The 26,046-nt window shown below is 37.4% G+C and overlaps 1 pseudogene; it reads left to right on the plus strand.

Annotated features, from left to right (window-relative positions):
- Positions 1-25,150, plus strand: LOC107590968 (guanine nucleotide-binding protein G(i) subunit alpha-1-like; annotated as a pseudogene).
- The last annotated feature ends 896 nt before the right edge of the window (positions 25,151-26,046 follow it).

Raw genomic sequence — 26,046 nt, forward strand, 5'->3', positions numbered from 1 at the left:
TGCATGCATGCGAACAGGAAGCAGCGCGAGCCCGTGAAAGACTGACGCGCCGGGGCACGGATCGCTACGCGTCTACGGACCCTTTCTCATCCCTTTGAAGGGTGAAATAACGGCGGCTAAAGGAACAGTCTCGATCATACAAGGCAAGAGCCAGACCTTATCCTCCGTCTTCTGATTTTCAAGACCCCCTTTTGCGCTCGGCTCTTGGTTTTCTTTTTTAAAGAAGGGCGTGTGGTTTTCCGGAGAGAGAGCTGGTGCATGTTGATTGAAAGGGTTCGGATCGTCGCGAGGATGGGCTGTACGTTAAGCACGGAGGATAAGGCGGCGGTGGAGAGGAGTAAAATGATCGACAGAAACCTGAGAGATGATGGAGAGAAAGCGGCCAGAGAGGTCAAACTCCTGCTGCTCGGTAAGAATCAATTAAACATATATGAGCAGTGTTGGGGGTAACGCAGTACAAGTAACGCGAGTTACGTAATCTGATTACTAGTAAACTAGTTACTAGTAAAGTAACGCATTACTTTTTCATTTACAAGAGAATATCTGAGTTACTTTGTCAAATAAGTAACGCAAGTTACTTTTTTTTGTTTTTGACCAATTTATTGATTGAATAAATCTCTCCTGTCCCCATGTTGAGAGAAATCAGAAGATGTCGTTTAAAATAAATATGAATATGCATTAATTCATCTCACTCACAAAACAACAACAACGAAAAACAACAGATTCAGTATTCCTCAAAATGAATAAAAATAATGCAACTCAGAATATGAAGCGAACCTGCAATAATTAAATGTTAAACAACACAAATATCCTTTATGTATTTAATCCCATTCTATTTGCTTCTGACCTCCGATGATCCAGTTCAACCGTACTAATAAGCACAAATTACTCTAGACAAACATTTGTGTGTCTTTGTTTATTGCTGAAGTGTGTTGAAATTTCTTCTTCTGTATTCTACTGTACGGACGTAAATTTACTTTTCCTTCAGCCTGAGGCGTATTCATTTCACTTTTGGTGTGAAAAGGCTTATATTTGCCAAAAATAGAACTTTTTTATTTTAAAAACAAACGAGCAAGCCCTGTCCAGATTTAAAAAGTAACGCAAAAGTAACGTAACGCATTACTTTCCATAAAAGGTAACTAAGTAACGTAATTAGTTACTTTTTTATGGAGTAACGCAATATTGTAATGCATTACTTTTAAAAGTAACTTTCCCCAACACTTACACTCTTAAAAATAAAGGTGCTTCACGATGCCATAGAAGAACCTTTTTGTCTAAATGGTTCCATAAAGAACCTTTAACATCTGAAGAACCTTTCTGTTTCACAAAGGGTTCTTTGTGGTGAAAGAAGGTTCTTCAGATTATAAAAAGGGAAGAAAGAGATGGGTCTTTGACTGAATGGTTCTTTGTGGAACCAAAAAGGGTTCTTCTATGGCATCGCTTGAAGAACCTTTTGAAGCACCTTTATTTTTAAGAGTGTATATGAGAGGCCTCAACTGTCCCGTTTCTTTGTATAACTGCATTACACAGAAGCTAAAACTGTATCACGCTGTAGTTTCCATTGAAAAGTAACGGAAAGTTTGGTTGTGCAGTAAATGGTAAGTTAGTCTTGTTAGGCTGTTACTCAACCCGTTAGCATTCGGGAGATGTTACTTTTTTATATTGTTTAATATCCTTTATAACTGTCGAGATGGCCAACATTTCACTTTGTTCAGAATTATAATAAATTATTAATAACAGAACATTTGGACAGAAGGAATTACTGATCGTACCAATAGGCTAAATGGCCACAAAGTAACAGAGCTGTCATAGAAAACTGTCGCAGTGCACTCTAAACAAACCCATACACACTATGGGATGCACTGGAAATTCTGGGCGGAATTTTTTTTTTTTTGAAGGATCCATTAGTAATGAGCTGCTGTCGTGGTGATGACGGTTTCATATGTAGGAGGGGTCTGGCAATGGCGACCGGTTGCTTCTTTCTGCTCTTGTTGTGAAATGATGGTAGATTTGTGTCATGATGTCTGGCGCAATTGAGCATTTGTGTGTTTTCTGAAATGTCACGTGTGCTTCTGTGTCAGCACGTGTAAACATATGATAGATTAAATAAACATTTGAGATTAATGGCGCACTCTGGTTCATGATAGATGAGGGCAAGTCTTGTGTTTAAATGGGGTGTATTTGTGGGTGATTTCTGGACTGGTGTAATCCCTAATCCATACCCGGAACTAACCAGTCACACCTATACCAGTTTAACAGTAACTATCTAACCCTAATCCTGATCTATAACTACTAACACCAGACCTCATTTATTCATAAACTGTTTACTGTTATGAGCAATTTATTATTTTTCTGCTATAAAATATGTTTACTGAAAGGCCTTTTTTATGAAACCGCTGTATTGTTTGACAGTCAGGCTAGCATAATAAAAAATATTTAATTAAAAGAAACATTTGTTTTCATTTCTTACTGCCATATGCATGATGTATTTGAGGGCTATAAAATATGTTTTCTATTCCTCAGCGAGCGCGAAAAGGTAAAAGATGGCTTGATATCATACTGATGCTAGGCAAAGATACATCATTTGCGTTTCTCACAGTGTGTCTGTTGCATTAATCTGTAATTTTATGTTCAAGCTGTACTGTCTGCAGTCATCTTAACCTCAGTACACACTGCTTCAACCGAGATGGTATCTCGTCTCCAGGCAACATGCAGACGCACACAAACTCAATTTGTTCAAATTACCCATAACAGTGGCACTAATGGAGTCTGGTGAAAGGAAGGAACCAACACACTAGGGCTGTGTATCACCAGCAAAGTCACGATACGATACGTATCACGATACAGAGGCTACGATACATATCACGATACATGACTGCACTGAATTTCACCTCAGCAGAATTTAGAAAAACAGCTGTTTATTAAACACTGCTTACTATAGTGCCATTTCTAACTATTGGCAGAGCAGGCAGTTGACCTGCATTATGAAGGGCCTCCATAACTGTACCACAGTACAATATAGGTAATTGCATATGTTTCATGTTTACATTGTGCACTCCCCACCAGGTACAATATTCTGATTGTTTGCATCTGGTTTTTAAGCCCATAAATAATAATGTACTTGTTCTAATAAATTTATATTGTAATGTACTCGTTCTAATATGTTTAAAAAATAATTTACATTGCTGGTAGGTTACCATTGCACAGATTAACACACTCTCTACAATAAAAAAAAAAAATTAGAAGAGTTCTAAACTAACGCGGTGTCTTCACTGTATCTAACGCACACACGCTCAAGGCTGATTTATACTCGAGCGTCCGCAAGTTCGCTTTGAGTGCGCGCGACGTCCTCGTATCGTCAAATCTCTGTGACGATACATCGTCGTATCGATATTTTGAACACAGCACTACAACACACACACACACACACTCTCTCTCTCTGAGCATTAAATATGGAGAGCCTCTTTGGTTTGCTGAAATAACCAGCACATGGAAGGTTTGGTGACTTCATATGTTTGTCTAAAACAGAACCGTACCAGGCACTGGGTCGTAGTCGAGCGAGCCGGTGAGTCTGACGCTGGGGTGCATTGACACCTGACGTAGTTTAGCAGCCAGAACACTCACACTATGAAGCAATTGCTCAACGTGCCGAATGTTTGGCTGTGCTATGGTGTAATAAGAGCATTTCAATAAGCGGTTCAACTGCGATAAGATCCAATAATATTTTAAATCTAATCCATTAGAAAAAAAGAGCCGTTTTATATTTTTCATGGGCAGATATGAGATTTCTTTGAAGTTTTCTTTTGGCCAGTAATCTTGTAGATATGTATATGAAAGTAATTCATCATACATACACAACACAATTTGCAGAGATTTGTGGTGGAGCAAATATGATTTTCTTATAGTGTCGATTCTCATGTCTATGGTGAGTGGTGATTATATTGTTGATTTATTACGTAGCTCTTTGTACTTGATTTTGATTGGTCAGTGTTTGCATTCTTTGGTGAAATAGGCTATTTTAAATATTCTTTCTCATATAATAAAAAATACCTCAATTATAGTTAAATTATTATTCATATTTAATAATAATTTAAATGTAATGAGCAGGGTAATGTATTTTCGGGTGGTTATCACAAAATAAGAAAATAGAATATTTTGCGGTATTGATCGCCTGACTGTACATTATCAGTTACATGTAGGTTAAATGATATAATCTGATTTAATGTTAGGTGATCAGTTTATTTAGACAATATTTTCTCAAAATGTACTCAAAATATTTGAAAACAGAAACACATTATACTGTTTAAAAAACAAAAGGTTAGTCCACTAAGAAGGCTGTCTCTGGATGTCAACACAAAATTACAATTTCTGTTCCAAAGCCAAGTGAGTACAGTTTTTGGCTGATGATTTTGGCTGAAAATATCAAATTAGTTAAATGTTGACCGATTACTTTTTTTTGGCTGATATGTATCACTCTATCTCTTTTTTCCAGTTGGTGTTTGGGTTGATTTTCATTAGATGTTGTTTTAGCAGCTTTTGGCAGGAAATGGCTAGTGTTTGTGCACAATAGAGATTGGGGTGTGGTGTATTGCGGATCATAACCTGAAGCTTGTGTGTGATAACCCAACTGATTGCTGGACAGCTGGTCTCAGCGGAGGTGTGTGTGTGTGTGTGTGTGTGTGTGTGTGTGGTGTTTGGAGCTGCGGGGATGAAAACAAACTGACTGGGCCTAATGTAACAGCACTAATGTCTGTAAACCATGTAAACCTCAGACCATCTCTCTCTTGATCACTTACACACACACAAGCACTGCAGTGATGCATCACCATACCCTTGAATATCTCCTTTAATAAAAAACACAAGGAATCGAGAAGAGCATTTAGTGCGGAATATATCCATCATGGAAAAACTTTTTTAACTTGGTCATTTTGCAAAGCTTGTGAATGGTGTTATTATCCGTTATAAAGTAGCTGTTTGTGTGTGGGTGAGCAAAAGCATTGATCGGCCTTTTGACGCGTCACGGTTAGAGGGTTTTTAAAAGGCTTTGATGTGCATACCGTTCACATTCCAGTGAAAGTTCAGGGGTCAGTTCAATAAATTAACATCACAAAGCACTTCAACACTACAACATTTGAGTGTTTTTCCACTTGTGCACTGTTGACTTTGTTTCTTCCATCAAACACAAAAATAAATATTTTGAAGAATTTCAGTGATGGACAGCCTCTGTCACCATTTATTTCTACTGAATTTTTTTTTTTTTCCCAAAAAATTAAAGTGAATGATGATCTTTCTTTCTGGCTGACATGTCATCTTGTGTTCACTTTCTCCAACTCTGAAAATAATTTCCTATTTGGCTGACGCCAGTTTGGCCGATGCCTATTTTGTAGGCCTTTGTAGGAGTAATGCGTACTGTTTGACACTTAAATTTATAATAAAAACTTTCAAATATAAAGGTTCAATGACTAATTGCTCATTGTATTCTTAGAAATTTGTAAAAAAAAAATAAAAAAAGTGATTAATCATAAAATATAATATACAATTTTAAAAATTATACAAAATAATCTGTTTATTAAGAATTTAAAAAATCAGTTAATTTATATTCATTAGTTGGCATCCCTATCTGGCCTTGATAATACTTATCTTATCGAAAGTATATTAAAAAATAAGTCGATTATAAAACATGCTTCCTTTATTTTGATTGTAATAATTTTGGAGTCAGTGTGTAAATATACACTATTTATTATTGCAAGTTTTAATTGATTTACATCCTATTCAGGCATTCTAAGCTAAAGCAGTCTTTGTAAAATCACTTTTAAGTCAATTCCTGACCTAATCAAGTCCCATCCTTATTTTTTCTCTCTTTGAAAATCCAGTTTAACTCAGAATGCCACCACAGTTTGACTTTAAGGTTAATCCAAACCCTGCAAAAGAGAATGAACAAGTTTATAAATTAAAAAGCTAAAGAACTCCTGTGAGCGTGCCAGCTGTTTGATGAGTCAGTGTGTTTTGTGAGATGCGTGAATTCAGTAGATGATGCTTTGGGAATAATGAATGAGATTGTTAATCCCCATTAAGTGTTTCCGTGTTCAAATTAAGAGTGTGCGTTGTGATTTTATTGGGCTCCAAAAGAACAAACTGTTCATCTTGGGTCATCTAATAAACTCGCATGCATGCATCTGCGTGGCTCTGTGTTTCCTGCTGTCGTTCCCCTGGATGGGTACACTGACAAGTCCCTCTGGGCTACAGGCCTCTGTGGTGAGACATAATTAAAATAATGTGTCCTCTCTATTCCTGTTCTCTTTCCTTCTGAAGGAGTCTCTCCAATTACAGGTGTCTGCTTATCTACGTCACTGCCAGGTCAAATGTTTACATTGAGCAGTTACTGAAAGTAATAGAGTAGCTACTGTAGTGTGCGCTTTGGGATTTAAAGGAGAAGTGTGTGAATTTTTTTTTTTTTCATTTTAAAATATTTTTTCCTCACAAATAAGCTGTTTGTAGGTTGACTCTGTGGTGCTTTCAAAATATTGGGTTACACTTTACTTGAAGGGGTGTGCATAAGACTGACATGACACCTTCATAATCATGATATGACACCTACATAATCAAGACATGACACATGTCATGAATATGAAGGTTTTTTATGCATGTTTATGACAACTGTCATTAAGTGTCATTCGCTCAGTTATGTAATTTTTAATGCAAAGATGACATTGTTTGAGATGTCTTTGTTATGGGCTATGGTTAGGGGTAAGGGTACGGGTAGGGTTAGGTTAGGGTTAGGTCAAATAATGTCATATTTGCATTAAAAATGACATAACTGAGCGAATGACACTTAATGACAGTTGTCATAAACATGCATAAAACCTCCTTCATATTCATGATATGTGTCATGTCATGATTATGAAGGTGTCATGTCAGTCTTATGCACACCCCTTCAAGTAAAGTGTTACCAAATATTGCTCTGTTTGTTTAAGCAGTCAGCTTATGATTCAACCAATGGCGTGAGTTTGGGGCGGGGCTGACTGTTTTTCGACGAATGGTAGACGAGGTGCTGGTCAGAATTTTGTTCACTTGGCCTGCCAATGTTTTCACAAATGCTAAATTATGAATTTTATATCAAATGTGTGATTCTATGTTTACATTTACAAATTTGAAATGTATAATTTTTACATTAAGTATTTTAAAATTATGCAGTTTTCACATATTATCAAATGTTACATTTTCTTTACAAAAAACATAACTGAATCTATACAGTTATTATAAATTTAAATTGAAAAGACAATTCAAGATCATATATTTATAAACACTCCATGCATGTCAAAATTTGTTGCAAACAGAAAAATTTTGCACCAAAAAGTTTGCAACACTTAAAGATGCATATATACATACTCAATTTTAAAATATAGTGCTGACCCAAAAGGGCAAGTGACAGTTCCATCAGCTGACCCAAAATGTAAAAAAATTCTGTTTAGTGGCACAGAAATTACACAGGTCATCTTTATGAAATTTCCAGTTAATATTCTGTCTTGAAATGCTAACAGATCTCACCTGCAAAAACAAGACGTGAAAATGTATCTGCGTATGAGGATCATTAGCAGGGCTTGAAGTGTGTAATGTAATACGGAGCGTGTGTTTGCTGTAATCTAATAAGACGCAGCAAAGCATTGCATTAGAGTTGTCACATGGTGTCAGTGTGCTAAGACACTCTGGAGTTGTGTTTCACAGATAGGGCAGTGATGCAAGTCTGTTATCAATTGCTAACTGTACAAAAATGGGGAGAGAGGTATCCTCGGAGGTCCAGAAAGAAGTAGTCATGGCGTCAGGGGTTCCCCCTCAAATCGTTAAGAGACGAAAATTCTGTCATCATTTACTCACCCTCATGTTGTTCCAAACCTGTATGGAAAAACAAATCTATGGAAGTCAATGGCTACCAGCAACTGTTTGGTTACCAACATTCTTCAAATTATCTTCTTTTGTGTTCAACAGAAGAAATTCATACAGGTTTGGAAAAACATGAAGGTGACTAAATGATGACGGAGTAGAATATGGCAATTGTGAAGCGTGTCAAACTTGAGGCCCACTGCTATCAATTATTAAGATTATGCCATTCATAAAATGTTTGTTTAATAGAATAATCAAAGGAAAAATACTCGTGATTTATCTCATACATATTCACATAGGACCTGAATCATTATCTGCACATATTTTACTTGTAATAGTAGGCTATACATTCATAGAAACGAGAGGTATTAAAGTGAGTTAACATGAATATTCTACAGTATATGGCGCAATGTTATGTCAAAGCAAAAAATATATAGTTGGTAATTTGCCAATGTACAAAATGAATTGTTACATTATTTTATACATTGGCAAATCACAATTAAAAAAAAAAATCAAGCAAAGCATGTCAGATGCTTCAGGGTGAGCAAATAAAAGTGATCATGAGATTTGCCTCCAAATGTAGGAAATAGATGCACTATTGTCATTTTTTAAATGTCAGAAATAATAAATCTTAAAAAGTCTTAAGTGGTATTTGCAAGTCTGCTAATTTGTCTATTATAGAATCAGACATATAATTACTAGCCTATGTATAAATCAATGGTATTTGAATGCTTTTCACAATACAGATAGTTTCCAAGGCAATATACATTTATTAATTTTTATTTATTAAGATATTTGCAATGCAGAATGGGATCTAATTGAGCAAAATCGCTTTTTAATGCAAAAGCATTTCTTATTTTGTCTTTTAATTTTAGGGTGAAATATAACCTAAAAATGTCTTTGTGAGATACACCATAGAAGGAAACGGTTTCATCCAAAGCAATTCCAGCATTTGTTGACATTTGTTTATCACGCTCCAGCAGTCGTGTCAGCAGGTCTGCTCACGGTGTCCCAAAACCTTTACCTAATTTGTAAGTTGTACAAGGTTCTCAAGTGTGTCCATGATGTGTGTTCTCTTGTGAGGAACTGCTTGGTTCGTTCAGTCCACAAAAGATGCAATGAATTATGAACCAGGCAGATTAATCGGCTGATATTTGCTAAATGTTGACATTTTCTCGTAAATGATCTTATTTTGGTACTGTAGTCATTTTTTTGACCGACCAAGTGAAGCTTTTCTGATGCTTCCTCCCATTTGGAATCTTGCGCACAGGTAAAATCTTACTCATTTATGGCTGACGTAAAAGTACACCCTTTTTTTTTGATTCATACCAGATGGTTTTTTGTCAACAAATCATTACAGTTCTAACAATTTACACTGCATATTTACATCCAGACCCTTGACCATATGACATGGGCCACCAGAAACAGCAATCAGAGAGAAGAGGTTTATCTGCCACAATAAAATGGCACACGCTTTATGCGCACAATCAGCAGGAAGCCAAGAGCAAGTTACTATGACAAATAGGGATTATCATGCACTACTGGAAATGCATGCATATGAGCGATACACTGCAGAGCTGCTTTTTCGCTTTTGGCACGTGCCCATCAGGTATCCGAGCCCTCTTTGGCAGCATGTCCTCAGAAACAGGGCAGTGTGACGAGAGTCCGGACTCTGTTATGCGCGTGTACAGATGCATGCATTTGTGTGCGCGATCACATGTGTCAAGTGGACAAAAGCTAGATGAGTGTAATTGTGCCACGGCTCACAGCTCCTTCACAGTTAATTTTCATGAATAGAAACTGGCTCGCACCTTGTTCCACTAGTGGCACGTCTCTCTCTGGGGTTGTCCGTTGCTTTATTAAGAGCTCTCTCAGGCTGCTCTAGCCCTGGAGGGCTGTTTCCAGCACTGCTCATAACACAGTTTCTTGTTATAAAAACATACACCTCTATTTTCCGATTCAGTGGTTTAATATTCCGCCACAGCCTGTCGGAATTCTTCCATTACAGGTGTAATAATGTTTTAGCTTTTAAAAACAGTTGGATAGAAATTAAACATCTGTATTGTTCTCCATGGCAGGAGCTGATTTTACACACTGATAACAGGGAGCAAAACACACAAGGGGGTGTTTTAACCCTCATTTTTCCCTATCCATTCAAAAATACTTTCAAATTGTAATTCATATTCAAAGAATTGAAAACACCTCTTCTATCAGTGTTGTTAAAGTTAATTAAAACAAACTATTAAAAAATAAATTTTCAGTAATTACAATAAAGCTGAACTAACATAAAATGTTTTCTTGGCTATACTGACATAATTTTAAGTTGATGTACTAAAACTGAAATGTAAAAATAAAAAAATAAAAAATGACAAGTACATAATAATTTTTCCCTATCCATTCAAAAATACTTTCAAATTGTAATTCATATTCAAAGAATTGAAAACACCTCTTCTATCAGTGTTGTTAAAGTTAATTAAAACTAAAACTATTAAAAAATTAATTTTCAGTAATTACAGTAAAGCTGAACTAACATAAAATGTTTTCTTGGCTGTACTGACATAATTTTAAGTTGATATACTAAAACTGAAATGTAAAAATAAAAAAATAAAAAATGACAAGTACATAATAAAATTATTAAAATGCATTTTACAAACTTTTAAGTGAAAACTATGAAACGAAAAGTAAAAATGGAAATGCTGTACTATAAATAATAGCAATAAAATAACACTTTCTATGATGGACATGTTTTTAATTTCCAAATTAAAATTAATTTAGATTTTTGTGTCTGTGTCTAAAAAGCAGATATAATGAAGAAAAGTGTCTGATTAAAAGAATCAAATTCTTAAAAAGAAAATGTTATTGAGTAGTTTGGCATACACTTTTATTTTTTAGCAATCAATCAACAATTATCCTCGCACACCTGCAGGTGATTGATAGGTGTGTAGTACAAATGACCAAAAAACAAGTCAAACGTCCAAATAAAAATAAATGAATCCCGCGTACTATCAGTACGTGCAAACGTATAAAAAATGTTTTATTTTTGGTCCCATGACCTTCATCAGGCATACAGTATGTGTGTATATTGATTATTATTTTTTTTTAGAAAAATAAGCAGCAAAGCAGTTTTGGTAAAAGATTTTAAAACCTGCATTCTGCAATATGTAAATTCATTTAATATATCTTTGTGTACTGTGTTGTAGTAGATCAATTACCTTCCACAAAGTGAGGGTCTATTATTTGATTCTACATGGCCGAACCATTTTTCCACACTCTTGAGCAGGGGTGCCCAAACTCGGTCCTGGAGGGCCGGTGTCCTGCAGAGTTTAGCTCCAACCCTAATTAAACACACCTGAAACAGCTAATCAAGCTCTTACTAGACATGCTAGAAACTTTGCGGCAGGTGTGTTGAGGTAAGTTGGATCTAAACTCTGCAGGACAGTGGCCCTCCAGGACTGAGTTTGGGCACCCCTGCTCTTGAGCCTTTAGAACGATGATCGGTCACCATCCACTTACATATGGATTCTATTGTAACCCTTAATAAGCTTATCAGATGCTGGTCTTTGATCAGGCACTAAGCCTTTGGCAAAGAGCTGTGCACCCTTAAATACACATGATTGTGCGCTATCAGTGCATATGTATATTATTGAAATGTTCATAATATCCAATACAAGTTAAGCTCTATTGAAAGCACCTTGAGCATTTAAACTGGGTAACGTTTGCATAATACAAGCAAGAATATGTAATGTGGTGTAGCGAATTTCATCTGCTTAAAAGAGTAGACCAACCACTAAAAGTCAGTTTTTAAAGCTAAAATATCAATTTTTTTTTATACCAAAGAACCCATTTCCTGTCTACCATTGATTGAACAAACAGATTGCTCCGCCTGAAAATGCAATTGAAATAATTTACAGAAAAACATTCTTAAAAATAAAGGTTCTTTATTGGCATCTACGGGTCCATGAAAAACCTTGAACATCCATATAAACTTTACTCTAAATGTTCTTCACCATTAAAAAAAATGGTTCTTTTAAGAACTGTTCACTCAAAAGTTCAAGAAACACAAAATGGTTATTCTTCTGTGACATCAATGCAAAAGACACCCTTTTGGAACCTTTATTTTTAAGAGTTAAAGAACACAATCTGTTTGACAAGTACATTTAATTCTGTAGGGCTTTTCTGTTCAGATCAAGACAGCATACACATAGCAGTGGAGTTTCCTGTCTCAGTGTTAGGGAAAGATATCCCAGTAGAGAAGCAGGTTAAATTGGATTTTAGAAGTGGAGCCATTATTGAACCAATCAATGCAGCAGTAGGAGCTGACGGAGTTTACCAGCAGTGCACATTTGTAAACATACACGGGACTGGACCAGCAGGTGTGGTCTGATGATTTTATCTACTCAGCATTTTATTTGTTCACCCTCATGTCAAGCCGTATGGGCCTTCTTTCTTCTATGAAACACAAAAGGAGATGTTTAGCACAATGTTCACGCTGTTCTTTTCCATACAATGAAAGAGGATGGGGACTGCGACTGTCCGACTCCATAAACATCCTTTGAAACTACTTCACTGAAGATAGAAAGCCGTACGCGCTTGGAATGACATGAGGGAGTAAATGTGAGAGAATTGTTATTTTTGGATGAACTATTCCTTCAAGCACCACTCTGAGAAGTTAATGAAATATTCATAGGCAATAATGAAATAATGAAAGTGTTAGAACAACTATGTACAACAATGTTCAGTGTCTTAGATCTGGTATTTTCTGGATCTCGTCTACATTGCTCTACAGGGTTTTAAAAATCCACGTGGGGCCCCTCAGAAACAAAGAGCCAAAATGAAACTGTCAGAGGCTTTTGAATCTTTTTTTATTTGAATTTTCTGTCTTGTGGGGCTCATACGAGTTACATTAAGCCACTGTTGTTCTTGAAATTCACTATGTCTAGACACTTGCACTACTTGTATTGTTTGTAGACATATAAGCTAACTCTTACGCAACTGCTCTTTAACAGGTGCTGGGGAGTCTGGGAAGAGTACAATAGTCAAACAAATGAAGTAAGCGACTTGTTTTCATTTTCTACTCTAATTACACTTCAGTTTTATGCTAAATATCATTTATTGGTTATGCATATCTCTCTACATAGAATCATCCATGAGGCAGGCTACTCAGAGGAGGAGTGCAAACAGTACAAAGCTGTTGTCTACAGCAACACTATTCAGTCTATCATCGCCATCATTCGTGCCATGGGGCGACTCAAGATCGATTTCGGAGACGCAGCACGAGCGGTGAGTCACAGGATTGGTGGCCTGGTGCACTTCATGTTGCCTACAGCCCACTTGTGTAGATTCACAGACACTACAAGAATGTGAATGAATGGGCGAAATTGTACCGTTCAATATGGTGGCTGGAAGTTCAATTAAATGCATCGCCTTTGATAGTGCATGTTAAATCTAGGACTTGCAATTGGTGAAAAATTCAATTCAAACATTCAATGACTGAGATACTTGAAATCTGCTGTACTCTCTGTGTCTCAGGATGATGCGAGGCAGTTGTTTGTGTTGGCGGGCAGCGCTGAGGAGGGTTTCATGACAGCAGAGCTGGCTGGAGTGATAAAGCGTTTGTGGAAGGACGGAGGAGTGCAGGCCTGTTTCAGTCGATCCAGAGAGTACCAGCTCAATGATTCAGCAGCATAGTGGGTATCTTTGTCTTTAAGCCCCCATTCTGTTTTCTTGTGCCTCTCGCATACATGTCCTCTGCTAGACCTTGCACCACATCCTAACCAAGTTTGAAGCAATAAAGTATTAGGTGATGAATCACCCCACAGGAAAAAGAAAAATCAAATCAGAGATCTCTTTAATATTTCAGTTGGAGAGCAAATTGAAACTTTAGCATCTATGATCATCTGTGTCTCTTCTAGAGTTTCAGAATGTATCAAACTGTACTCAGCTTTGCCCACACACCAAAGCCTGCAATCAGAAGTTGGAGATCTCAATACAACCTCAACAAATTCTTTCAAAACCAAATTATTAGCTATGCTATCCAAAAATCTAATAATTATATTACTGTACATTATATGCATTATTTTACTGTGACAGTAACTAACAGTTGTCTCATTTGTATCCGTTTTTACGTCTTCTACCACAGTCAAAGTTGGCACTTAAATGAAATACAATTGAGAAACCTCCTTGTTGGAGATTTCCTCTGGGGCATCTCAGCGATTTTTGTCCAGTGTGACATTAAGACAGACATATTTTGTCAGTCGTTTGGTTTCTACTGAATGCAGCAATCAGGTTCCAAAAGTAAAAATCCTATTCATTTTCTCCATTGGGGAATTGATTTTTTTACCTTAAAGGGGTCCTATTATGCTCTTTTACAAAGTCTTGATTTTGTTTTGGGGGTGTACTAGAACATGCTCTCATGCTTGGTGGTTCGAAAAACACATTATTTTTCACATAATTTAGATTATTAAAATACCTTTCTCCCCAGGCTGGCACAAACGGCTCGATTAGTTCCGGCTTTGATGAAGTTCCGCCATCCGAAAAACAAAATGTGATGTGATTGGTTAGCTGTCCCAGTACGTTGTGATTGGCGAACAGCTTAGACGGTGTTTCAGTACTGCCCCGCCTCTTGCTCTGTCTTTCAACAAAAGCTTTTGGGAATCCGGCACTTCTCACTCGTGATGTGGAAGCTGTCCTCAGTAAAATGCGCAGCACACAATAGCAAATTGGGGTTATAATGCTCAGGAACAGAGTTAAAAAGTAAATTGCAACCACTGTTTCCTGACATCATCCGCTTTCGGAAGTGAAAAAAAAAAAAAAAACAGCGTTTCAGGCGGTCGCGCGCCGGACGAGAAGCACATCATCGCGCCACATCTTTAAAATTCAAATAAATTATTTTCTATGAGTGTAGGCACACTGGCGGCGCCGTTCGGCGTCTGTCCGCGGCGCCCAGCTACGTCGTGTTAGATTTGTAAGAATTGTTCTAGACCAGCGGTTCTCAATTCCAGTCCTCGCGTACCCCCGCTCTGCATGTTTTGCACGTCTCTCTTTGTTAACACACCTGATTCAGATCATCTCGTTAGAAGTGAGCTCCGTGCATGAACTGTGTTCCGATTGACATGATGCTCCCTACACAGTGTCCATTGCTCCCTACTCCCTGAGCAGGGGAAATCCGTTGAAGTTTACTTCACTTTGGAATATTCATTTACAGATTTGCGCTGCGCCGCTGCTGCCTGCCTGTCATTACCCATGACACCTGCCCACTCCCATGAGTCAGTCTCCTTACACTCTCAAACGGCTTAAATATTTGCATCTATATGCTTACTGTGCAACAAACGTAAAATATATAGTGTTTATATAAAATCAATAACGTTAAATGAACGGTTTTCTATTTTATGTTTTAATTCGATTATATCTTTCACAATGGGACTATAGCTCATTCCCAGATTGAAGCCGTTAAAGGGTTAGTTCACCCAAAAATGAAAATTCTGTCATTAATTACTCACCCTCATGTCGTTTCAAACCCGTAATACCTTCATTCATCTTCGGAACACAAATTAAGATATTTTTGATGGAATCTGAGAGCTGTCTGACCCCGCATAGACAGCAACGCAACTGAAATGTTCACAAGTCCAGAAAAGTAGCAAGGAGATCTGTAAAATAATCCATGTGACATCAGGGGTTCATCCGCAATTATACGAAGCTACGAGAATAGTTTTTGTGCGCAAAAGAAAAAAGAAACGACTTTATTCAACAATTCGTCTCCTCCGCATCACCCTGGTGCTATTTTGGAGAATATCCGCTGGACGTAAACAGCGTATGCTGTTCTGTGTCAGCTGTGCCACACGGATACGTTGTTTCCGTTCAGATCAAATCACAACAACGTAGGAAACAAATCCGGCGTGACACAGCTGACACAGAACAGCATACTTTGTTTAGTCCAGATACTCTCCAAAATGGCGCTACAGAGTGATGCGGAGGAAAGTATTCTCGTAGCTTCGTACAATTGCGGATGAACCCCTGATGTCACATGGATTACTTTACAGATCTCCTTGCTACGTTTCTGGACTTGGGAACATTTCAGTTGTATTGCTGTCTATGCAGGGTCAGACAGCTCTCAGATTCCTTCAAAAATATCTTAATTTGTGTTCCGAAGATGAACGAAGGTCTTACGGGTTTGAAACGACATGAGGGCGAGTAATTAATGACAGAATTTTCATTTTTGGGTGGACTATCCCTTTAAGTACCGAGCCTTGTACCTTAACCAAGGCAGTTAAAAAAGTGGGCCGACACGGTTTAATTCTATTCTAATTGCTCCGCCCACATTTAATTTTCATTGGTCCAAAATTCCACTCAACACAGATACATTTTAAACATCAAATTTGTAACATTTCATGACTGTAAGTCCTCACTGGCTGTGATTTTTATCACGTCAGACAGTTTTTTGCTCTCTTTTTGCTTTCTCACATTTCACCTAGTTCAGACGAACATGAATCGCCTCGTAGCTTTTTGTTTTTGTCATCTACACCCATTCTTTATTTATATTTCTTTATCTGTCTACCTCACATACCATCCTCCCTTCCTATCTCTCTCAGCCTGTTCACCTTTTTGGGTGCTCAACCGTTCATTCCCCCTTCTGTTTTTCTTGTTCACTGAACATCAGCCACTGCCAAAAGAGCAAGTTCATACAGCTTTATCCGGTACACTGTGATCTCCTGTCTTACCCTATCCAGACGCTCACTGTTTGAGCCTTGAACGAGTTTGTCAATATTTGCCCCACTGTAGCTGCCTGCTTACTCTGCTTACTAGAACATGCCATTCCCCTTGACTCGGAAAACCTGCCTGTCATACACTAGCCACATGTATACGATGTTGATTTTCACGTGAGAAAAATATACAGAAGAAAGTGTGTCACATGCTACAGTTGAATAAATATGTGTGGGTGCATGTTAAAGTTTCATGTTGTAATCAACCGGTGCTAAAGATAAAAGGAGTTAAAAGAAAGCAATTAGAGATAACGGTTACGAAGTGTACTTAGAAATTCCTGTTTCCCTTAATCAAACAGCTATGGCACTGCTGTTTTTAACTGTGTGTGTTTGAGTTTCTCTAATTCAGTTCCAAAACCTAATGAGCTGTCTTACCGTCTACTAGAGGTACACCATGCACAGTTGCCCTGCTCAGGCACGATTGCACCCCCCCCAATGGCCTGCTGACCTGCACTCACATTGCACTTTAACAGGCCTGAGCACGCTTATGTCATTACGATGTGAGTGCAAAAAACAGGAAGAAAACAGTTCTTGCTCAGCACAATGGAGTACATCATAATTCTAACTTTGTGGCTTATTATTTTGAGTGGTTTGGGGTGCGGTAACACCCGGTTCTTTCACATGCGTAATATGTTTCTCAATAAATCGATCACTTATGTCATGTAGAAAGACTCTGTGTTATGTGTCTCGAATTCTGTGGTTAGTGCTCACATTATATGCATTCTGCGCCAACTGAACCAGTACGGTATGGAGTGATCACACTAATCGAGCAAACTAGACTTTTCAGGGTCAAACATTCTAAACATACTCAGGCACGGTTCATATCGCCTAGAATGAGTACACTTTTAGGCAGATGCCTTCCAAGGAAGAACTGGATAGAACCTCATAAGCATCGGATCTAAAAACATTGTCAGCTCCACATTGTTTTGTGTGACTGATACTGATAAGCAGAACCAATTTTTTTTTTATTTTCCCATCAATCCATGTTCCAACCACTTGTCTTGTGCAGGGTTGCAAGAAGGCTTGGATCCAGCATGTCAGGCATCTGTAGGCAGTAGTTTTATTAGGAGTTTATTTTTAATAATATAATAGAATAAATAACCAATAGATTACATAAAATAATATGGATTATTAATATTTATTATAATTATTATTGGAATAATTCAACCCAACAATAAAAATAAAACATAAAAATATAAAATAAAAATGGATTATGAATATTGAGTTTATTATTATAGTATCATGTCTAACTTGATAAATCAAAGGCAAAAACATACATCAAGAAAATGTTATTTAAAGGGGTCATGTGACATTGCAAAAAAAAGAACATTATTTTGTGTATTTGGTATAATGAAATGTGTTTATGTGGTTTAAGGTAAAAAAAAAAAAAAAATTTCTACATACTGTACATTGTTTCTCCTCTATGCCCCGCCTTTCTGAAACGCGTAGATTGTTACAAAGCTCATCGTTCTGAAAAGCGAGGTGTGCGCTGATTGGCCAGCTATCCAGTGCGTTATGATTGGCCGAATGCCTCAAGCGCGTGACAGAAATGTTACGCCCCTCACCATACTGTGATGCCGTGTCCCGGCGCGACGAGACAAAAACATTAAAACCCATAATAAACAAGGCATTTGTAGTATCTAGTGGGGACATAATTACGGTTTATAAATGACATATACTGTCTTTTTACGTGTTGCATTGCATCGCGCCACCTAAACATAAAACCACATCTGCATTTGTGTTTGGAAAAATTACAAACAACAAGCGCTACTCTACACTGCTCAAAACTCATGTTTGAATCATCAGTGGCAAATCCTTTAAATATGAAAACATACTTACAGGCTGCGAGTCAGCATTATTTGTCAGAACACTGGCATTGTAGGCTACTGGTTCAGGAAACAGTCCTCGTCCTCCGTAAAATGCGTTGCACACATCTGAATATTTGGGTTGAACTGTTCTGGAACAGTGTTGTAAATACAACTTAACCACTGATTTCTAGTCGTGTCCTCTTTTGGAAGGCCAAACAAAGTAGTTTCGCTTTCACAACAAAACACACAGCATTTCCACGACAGATGGTGGCAACAACAATACTACAGCAAGAATAAAAGTTACGCCTTCTTTCTTTGCGTGAACATTTGGGCGGCATTATGCAAATCTTCCCACATGGTGACATAGATATGTGGGGGCGTGTTAGAACAAGCTGTTTTAGGTAGGCGTGGTCGACTAACTTTTATAAAGAATATCTCTTTGGGTTTGAGACTTTAGTCTTTGCCATACTGTGATGCCGTGTCCCGGCGCGACGAGACAAAAACATTAAAACCCATAACAAACAAGGCATTTGTAGTATCTAGTGGGGACATAATTACGGTTTATAAATGACATATACTGTCTTTTTACGTGTTGCATTGCATCTCGCCACCTAAACATAAAACCACATCTGCATTTGTGTTTGGAAAAATTACAAACAACAAGCGCTACTCTACACTGCTCAACGACTAACTTTTATAAAGAATATCTCTTTGGGTTTGAGACTTTAGTCTTTGCAACTTCAGGGATCTTATCTATTCACGAACATCTTGTAACACTCCAAAGAGAAAGGAAAACTTGAAATCGCATCATATGACCCCTTTAATACTTGTTATATAATATTAAAATTCATTTATACATAGCACACACAAATATTGACTATATGTACATTTTAAAAAGATTGATTGTTTCATTGTCAATAAAACTGGTATTATCTGTACTTTCCAGTATTGAATGACACTTTTTCAGTATTAAAAATATCCATCTCTACAATTTGTTCTGGGAATCCGGGATTGTCTTCTCTGTTACAAATACATTTGAATGCGTTTTACAATTCATCCAAAATGAAGTGTGATATAAGGTTGCCTTTTAGAAAGGTGTTTGCATCATTAATATGAGCGTGGGTAAATGGGTAGCTCACTAGGTTTTGGAACAGAGCTTCTATGTAAATTTATGTGTGTGGTAGATGTCTCGTTTGTATATTTGTGAGTTCGTAATGGGGTTTGGATTTTGTTTACGCTGTTACTAAGCATTACCAAATTGCGAGCTAAAGTGTAGCCTCGGTCACACCATTTTAGTCAGGGCCGTGAACATCATATGAAGTGGGCAGTTGGCAGACGTGATGGCACATTGTTTGTTTTTCAGAAAACGGCCTTGCTGACTGTTGTGCAATTGTTTGAGCGGACCTGTCTGTATGAGAATAAAAATCTGTTTTAGCAGGGGATAACTGCAGATTGAAATTGTAAATCCTCGTCTTCACCCAGGGAGCAGGTCTACCCCATTCCCGTCTTGTGAGAGACCCAGTCGGGACCTCTGGGCCAAGAGATTTAATGAAAGCACAATCTGCACTCAAGACATTTTAATTTCATCTGAACTAAACCCTTCCTCCCTGTTATATCTCCACAGCTACCTGAATGATTTAGACAGAATATCGCAGGCCACCTATATACCCACTCAACAGGATGTGCTGAGGACTCGAGTCAAAACCACAGGCATTGTTGAGACACACTTCACTTTCAAAGACCTCCACTTCAAGTGAGCACTTCAGGTTGCTTTATTCCAAAACTGCCAAAAACATATTCTTGGCTAATCTAATTTCAACCTAAAATCACAAGAAAAAGAAATGATAGTTTGCACAAAAATCAAGCCTATTTTAGGACCATTTTGGACTTTTTCTGTTTTCCAATTCTCAGTAGCTTACAATAATACAAGAAAATCTCATTATTATTTTTCAATATATATATATATATATATATATATATATATACACACCATATATTTAATGCACTTGCAAATACTTCAATTGAGAAGTGCATTTGTAGAATGTAATTGTACATGTACAGTATGCTAGTATTAGTTATAATTTTTCTGCCTTGCAAGCATTGGTATTTCTGTATTTCATACAGAAAATGTAAATCTGTATACTGTGGTCTTAAATCGATAGTTGCCCAAAAAAGACAATTCTGTAAATTTACTCAATCTTACATTAGAAGAAAAACAATGAAATGGCATATGATAGCTTTGTGTGAGCAACAATCTGACATTTAAGTTATTAAACAAAAATCCAGTTTTAGCAACTAGCACATTCCGCTGCATAACTGCTTTTATCCCTGTAAACCTATTATAGATTTGATAAAGATCCTATTGTATACAGGCCCGCCCTATTATATGAAATCTATTTGAATGTGTGAATGGGGGGTAAATTAAGCCTAACGAGAAAACCAGTTCTTGCATTTATCATATAATCCATGTCAATGTCAATGTCATATTGATTCAGTTCGAGTCCTACTTTATTAAGGGTTCGCAAATAGGTATTGATTGATTTAATGGTAAATGGCAGAGGGCTAAAGCACATCTCCACCCCCAGTCTGTATTCCATAAATCAAGCTTTCGAGCGGTGTTGAAAGGCAACTCGATAGAAAGATGTAGTCATTACAGTAAATCATCACTGAGTAGACTGTGTATGTTATTGTGTGACATAATATAGTGTTTAAAGTTGCTTCCAAGCCAAGATGCTTAATCGACACCCCCTTTCTATTTCTCGAAGTCCTCATTTCTTATATTCCATCAACCAATTTCTCTTTCTGCAGAACCGAATGCATGAGAGCATGAAGCTGTTTGACAGCATCTGCAACAACAAGTGGTTCACGGACACCTCTATCATCCTGTTCCTGAATAAGAAGGATCTGTTTGAGGAGAAAATCAAGAGGAGCCCGCTCACCATCTGCTACCCAGAATACGCAGGTCAGACCCCCATACTAGATTTGTAACAATATATTGTATTTTGTAATTTTCCATTTTCCTTTAAATTTTGGTTAAAGTTTTAGTAATTTTGTTTGTTTTGTATTTTGTCATTTTCATTATTTATTTTTCATTCGTTTTATTAAGTTTTAGTTTTAGTGTCAGTTCATTTAGTACTTCAGCTAACTATCTAATTTCAAACTAAATGAAGTTTAGATTTTTTTAATGGCGCATGTGCAACATTATTTCCACGCAGTAATTTTAAAATTGTGATTTTCAAGTCTGGATAAAATGTTAAATGTTATTAAAAAATTATGGACACAGCTCTAAATTATTATTCAACATAGGGGGTTGAAGGCCAGAGCAAAAATCACAACCTTAATCATTAATGGAATAACATTTGTGTGGTCTAGGCTTGCCGCGATAGATGGTGCTGACGGTGATACCGGTGTTAAGCTGCAACACCAGTTACGTCACTTGCCCACCGTGTCAATGACCCCCACCGTCGTTTTGATTTTTTATAGTAATAAAAATAATTTAGTTCAGTAAAAGAACAGACACTACAATTAAAAACTGAACGCGGCTACTCAATGCAGCGTGCCGAACGACAGTCGCATCAAACAGATCAGATTTCATTTTACCAGTGAGGAGAGAGAGTCGAGCTGACTGACAAGAAGAGTGAGGTCAGATCAGATTTCATTTTTCCAGTGAGGAGAGAGAGTCGAGCTGACTGACAAGAAGAGTGAGGTGAGACAGACAAGACGATGGCGGATGATTTAGTTTCGAAACTAGATGCAAAAGCGCCTGTTTGACAATATTTTGGATTTTGAAAAGCCTGTTGACTTTTGCCATTTATCTAAGGTGATTTTGGAAGTTTTTTAAAACATTTGTTTTTTATTGAATTGGTTGCACAGTGTTTGCTGATTTTTACTTTATTTAAACTGTGTCATTTATTTATTTTATTTGACATTCGTTTTGCTAATAAACGTTCTACGTTTCTTATTTATTTGGTTATATATTATACATGTTTACTTCTTTCCAGTTTTGTATACCTATTAAATTTTATGCAAGTTAATTTTTATTTTATATTAGGCATAGCTTGCCCTATAGCATGGTGTATTTTTATTTGTTTTGTTAATAAAAGTTCTATGTTTTATATATACGCTAAAGTGAGTTTGACGTTGTATTTGGTTGTTGCATTCAAGCAATTGACGCCGAACTGCCACTAATTTGAAAGTGAAAGAAATGCAACTGCGCTTTTAAAGGGGTCATATGATGCTTTATTAAAGATCATTATTTTGTGTATTTGGTGTAACAGAATATGTTGACATGCTTTAATGTTCAAAAAACACATTATTTTTTAAATACTGTACATTATTGTAGGTCCTCTATGCCCCGCCTCTCTCAAACGCTTAGTTTTCTACAAAGCCCCCTCCTTTGACAAGCGCAGTCTGCTCTGATTGGCCAGCTGACCCAGTGCATTGTGATTGGCCGAACACCACAAGCACGCGTCGGAAATGTAACGCCCCTTACCATAATCGCGAGCTTCATCTTTCAAAATAAATGTAAAGACAGAGCCTGAAAGGGGAACAGAGTCGCGTGACAGACACAGTGATGAAGCCGGTATGTGTGCAGTACACAAGCCACGGTTAAGACAGCTGACTCCACTGTGATTCACAGTCACAACCCTAGTGTGGTCCTTTATATATTACATTGTTTCCAGTTATTTTATATGTCACAGGAACAAGTGACATCACTTCCTCATATTGAAAATATTTCCTGTCCATCTCACAGGGTCAAATACATATGAAGAGGCTGCCGCCTACATTCAGTGTCAGTTTGAAGATCTGAATAAGCGGAAATATACCAAGGAGATCTACACTCACTTCACCTGCGCCACCGACACCAAGAACGTGCAATTTGTCTTTGACGCAGTGACCGATGTCATTATCAAGAACAACCTGAAGGACTGCGGACTCTTCTAGAAGCTGGCTTGTATCTGGTGAGGATAAGCTTCGTAAATGTCATGTGCTCCTGTGCCATGCTGGTGTGCGTTTATATGCAAAATAATCAATGTTCCTATTGCGGATGAAGTCACATGCTTGGCCTGGAGCCATCATGGAATAAACACAGCAGAACAAATGTGTGTTTAAAGGTCATGTGTGTAGTTGATTCATTGGTTTGGTAAAGAATGATCATTTTTTGGTGAACTGATTCTTCATGGCATGAGTTTAGGGCCGGACTACCTCCTAAGGGGGCAAAGTTTTTTTTTTAAATATATACTTTCACTCAGCAAAGATGCATTCAGATGAAAAACTTGAACTTTCTATTCATCAAAGAATCCTGAAGAAAAAAAAGTGTATCATGATAATAAAAAAATATGTATCAATGCTTTCAACATTGACAATAATAAGAAATGTTTCTTGAGAACCAAATCAGCATATTAGAATTTCTGTAGAATCATGTGACACTGAAGACTTCTATTTTCTTTCAGAAATTTCACTTTTGAATGGTAGCTTTTCTATAATCATAGTGTTATACACAGTACCACCTTTTAATCATGATGTTAAATGTTGAATTGTAATGATGGGTGTGAACTATACTCAAATTTGCAGTAAGTAGTTTACTCCTTATTCCTTGTTTGAATATGATTTAAGTCACATTTTAGTTACTCTTCTTTTTTTTTTATTTTAGGTGCAACGGAAGCCAGTTTTGACGTGCATTTTGTTGGAGAAAGAATGCAAGAATAAGTATGGAGAAAATTGGTCTTGGACCAGTGCTGTACATTACGCCACTTTTGTCAGCTTTATTTATGGTTTTTGTCTCTAGAAATTTTAAAACGTAGCATTTAAAAATGAGTCGTGTCGAATGTTCGTACAGTCGTTGCTGTCGCAGCCATGTTGTTTATTTTTCACCATGACACAAGTTTGTTTCTTTTAGACGATGGATTTCTTTTTATTTTGCTCTCTTGCATCAGAGGAGTTCCCCTTTACTTGTAAAATGTTACTTTTTTTTTTTTGCCTTTGCGGTTGTTGCTATGGGGAGAGAGGAAGATTGTGCTTCTCAATCCGGTTTGTTGGTTCTCGTGTCTTCGCATGCGTTTCTGCAGTCTTTGTCCATTTGCTTGGGGTTTGCCTGCTGAATAGCTCTCCAACATCAAAAAATGTCATACTGGATGTTACTAATCTGAGAGCACAAATCCTCATATGCATAATGTGGGTGTGTATGAGAGAGAGAGTTTGTGTATCTGTTTGCGTGTGTATATATATATATATATATATATATATATATATATATATAATACGCGATGTAGTGAAAGCTACAGTGAGCGGTGGCCCAAGCCTGCGGGTCTCCATGGCAACAAGAGTAGACCAAACAGTCATTTCAGATGGAGATGAGTCCTGTTCAGCTGTCAAGACGCGGAGACGTTCCGCACGCAGGACTTGGAATGTGTCTCTCAAGCACCTGTCATCAGATGCTGGCCGCCGTTTTAACGGCTTATTGCTCGGATAATTGCGTGTCACCGAGGAACGCAACGGAGAGACAGAGGGACTGAGAAGGGGTTCGGGATTCACGGAGAAAAAACAACAACAATATGATAATATCTGCAAACAGACGTTTGAGGCAAGCGAGACTGTTGATTGATTTTGAAGAAAACTGCCACCTCTGTCTGCGTGTTCTCCATATTGGGGGAACATTTGCACACTCATTTCCCTTATTTTGCTAATAAAAGGCATTTACTTCCCTGAGTTGTATATTTGTAGTCTTTTGTCACCCTCTACTCATCCCTATCTTCTCACTGGCTTGAGAAAGAAATTCTAAAGCAGCCACACATGTATGATATGAGGAGAAGGCAACCCCAGAATGTATTGCAACAAGCTCAGTGAAAAAGCAAATCCAAAATGGCCAACACAATGTAAACGTACACTTCATTCTGTACCAAAAAGTATTGATATTAGTAAGTTTAGTGAACTTTAAAATGGATTATTTTACCTAATATTTTTTTCCGAACCAGAGTACCACACTCCACTGAAATCAATTGCTAATCAAATCTGAGTGGAATATAAAACTGTTCTATGTAAAGTGTGCCAAATCACTCACGAGGTTCCATGTCAGATTCACATTTACCGCTGCTCAGTTATTTATTTGTTGAAAGTGACTTCGGTGTGAGCGGTGCTTTGTGCATTGCTACACTATTAACAATAGCAAATGGACTCTCATTAGCTAATTCTGCTAATGGTTTGTGAGTTTATATAAAGGCCTGCTTGGGGGATGATGATGTAGCAGTTTGACAGTAGCTGCACTGCTGACAAACTCTCTGACACAAATGAGCTGAACGACTGCTGTTTTTCAGAGAACAAAGAACATTAGTGCTTCTTTCTATATTTATTAATGTGTGTTTGTGATTACCAGTTAGCAGCACGGTGATAAAGGGTCTTATCAGTGTTGCTCCAGCCCTGTACTTAATGTCAGTGTCAGGCACCTTATTTAGCACAAAATGAATGCCACTTGCCTTACCTTGGTTTCAAAAACACACACAAACACGATATTATATACATATATGCACGCTCACACACACACACATATATATAAGCTGACATTTTCAGCAAACAATTACTCAACTGTCTTTGTTCCTCAC

This window comes from Sinocyclocheilus grahami, unplaced genomic scaffold, assembly GCF_001515645.1.
Source record: "Sinocyclocheilus grahami isolate Dianchi unplaced genomic scaffold, SAMN03320097.WGS_v1.1 scaffold135.1, whole genome shotgun sequence".
Lineage (NCBI taxonomy): Eukaryota > Metazoa > Chordata > Actinopteri > Cypriniformes > Cyprinidae > Sinocyclocheilus > Sinocyclocheilus grahami.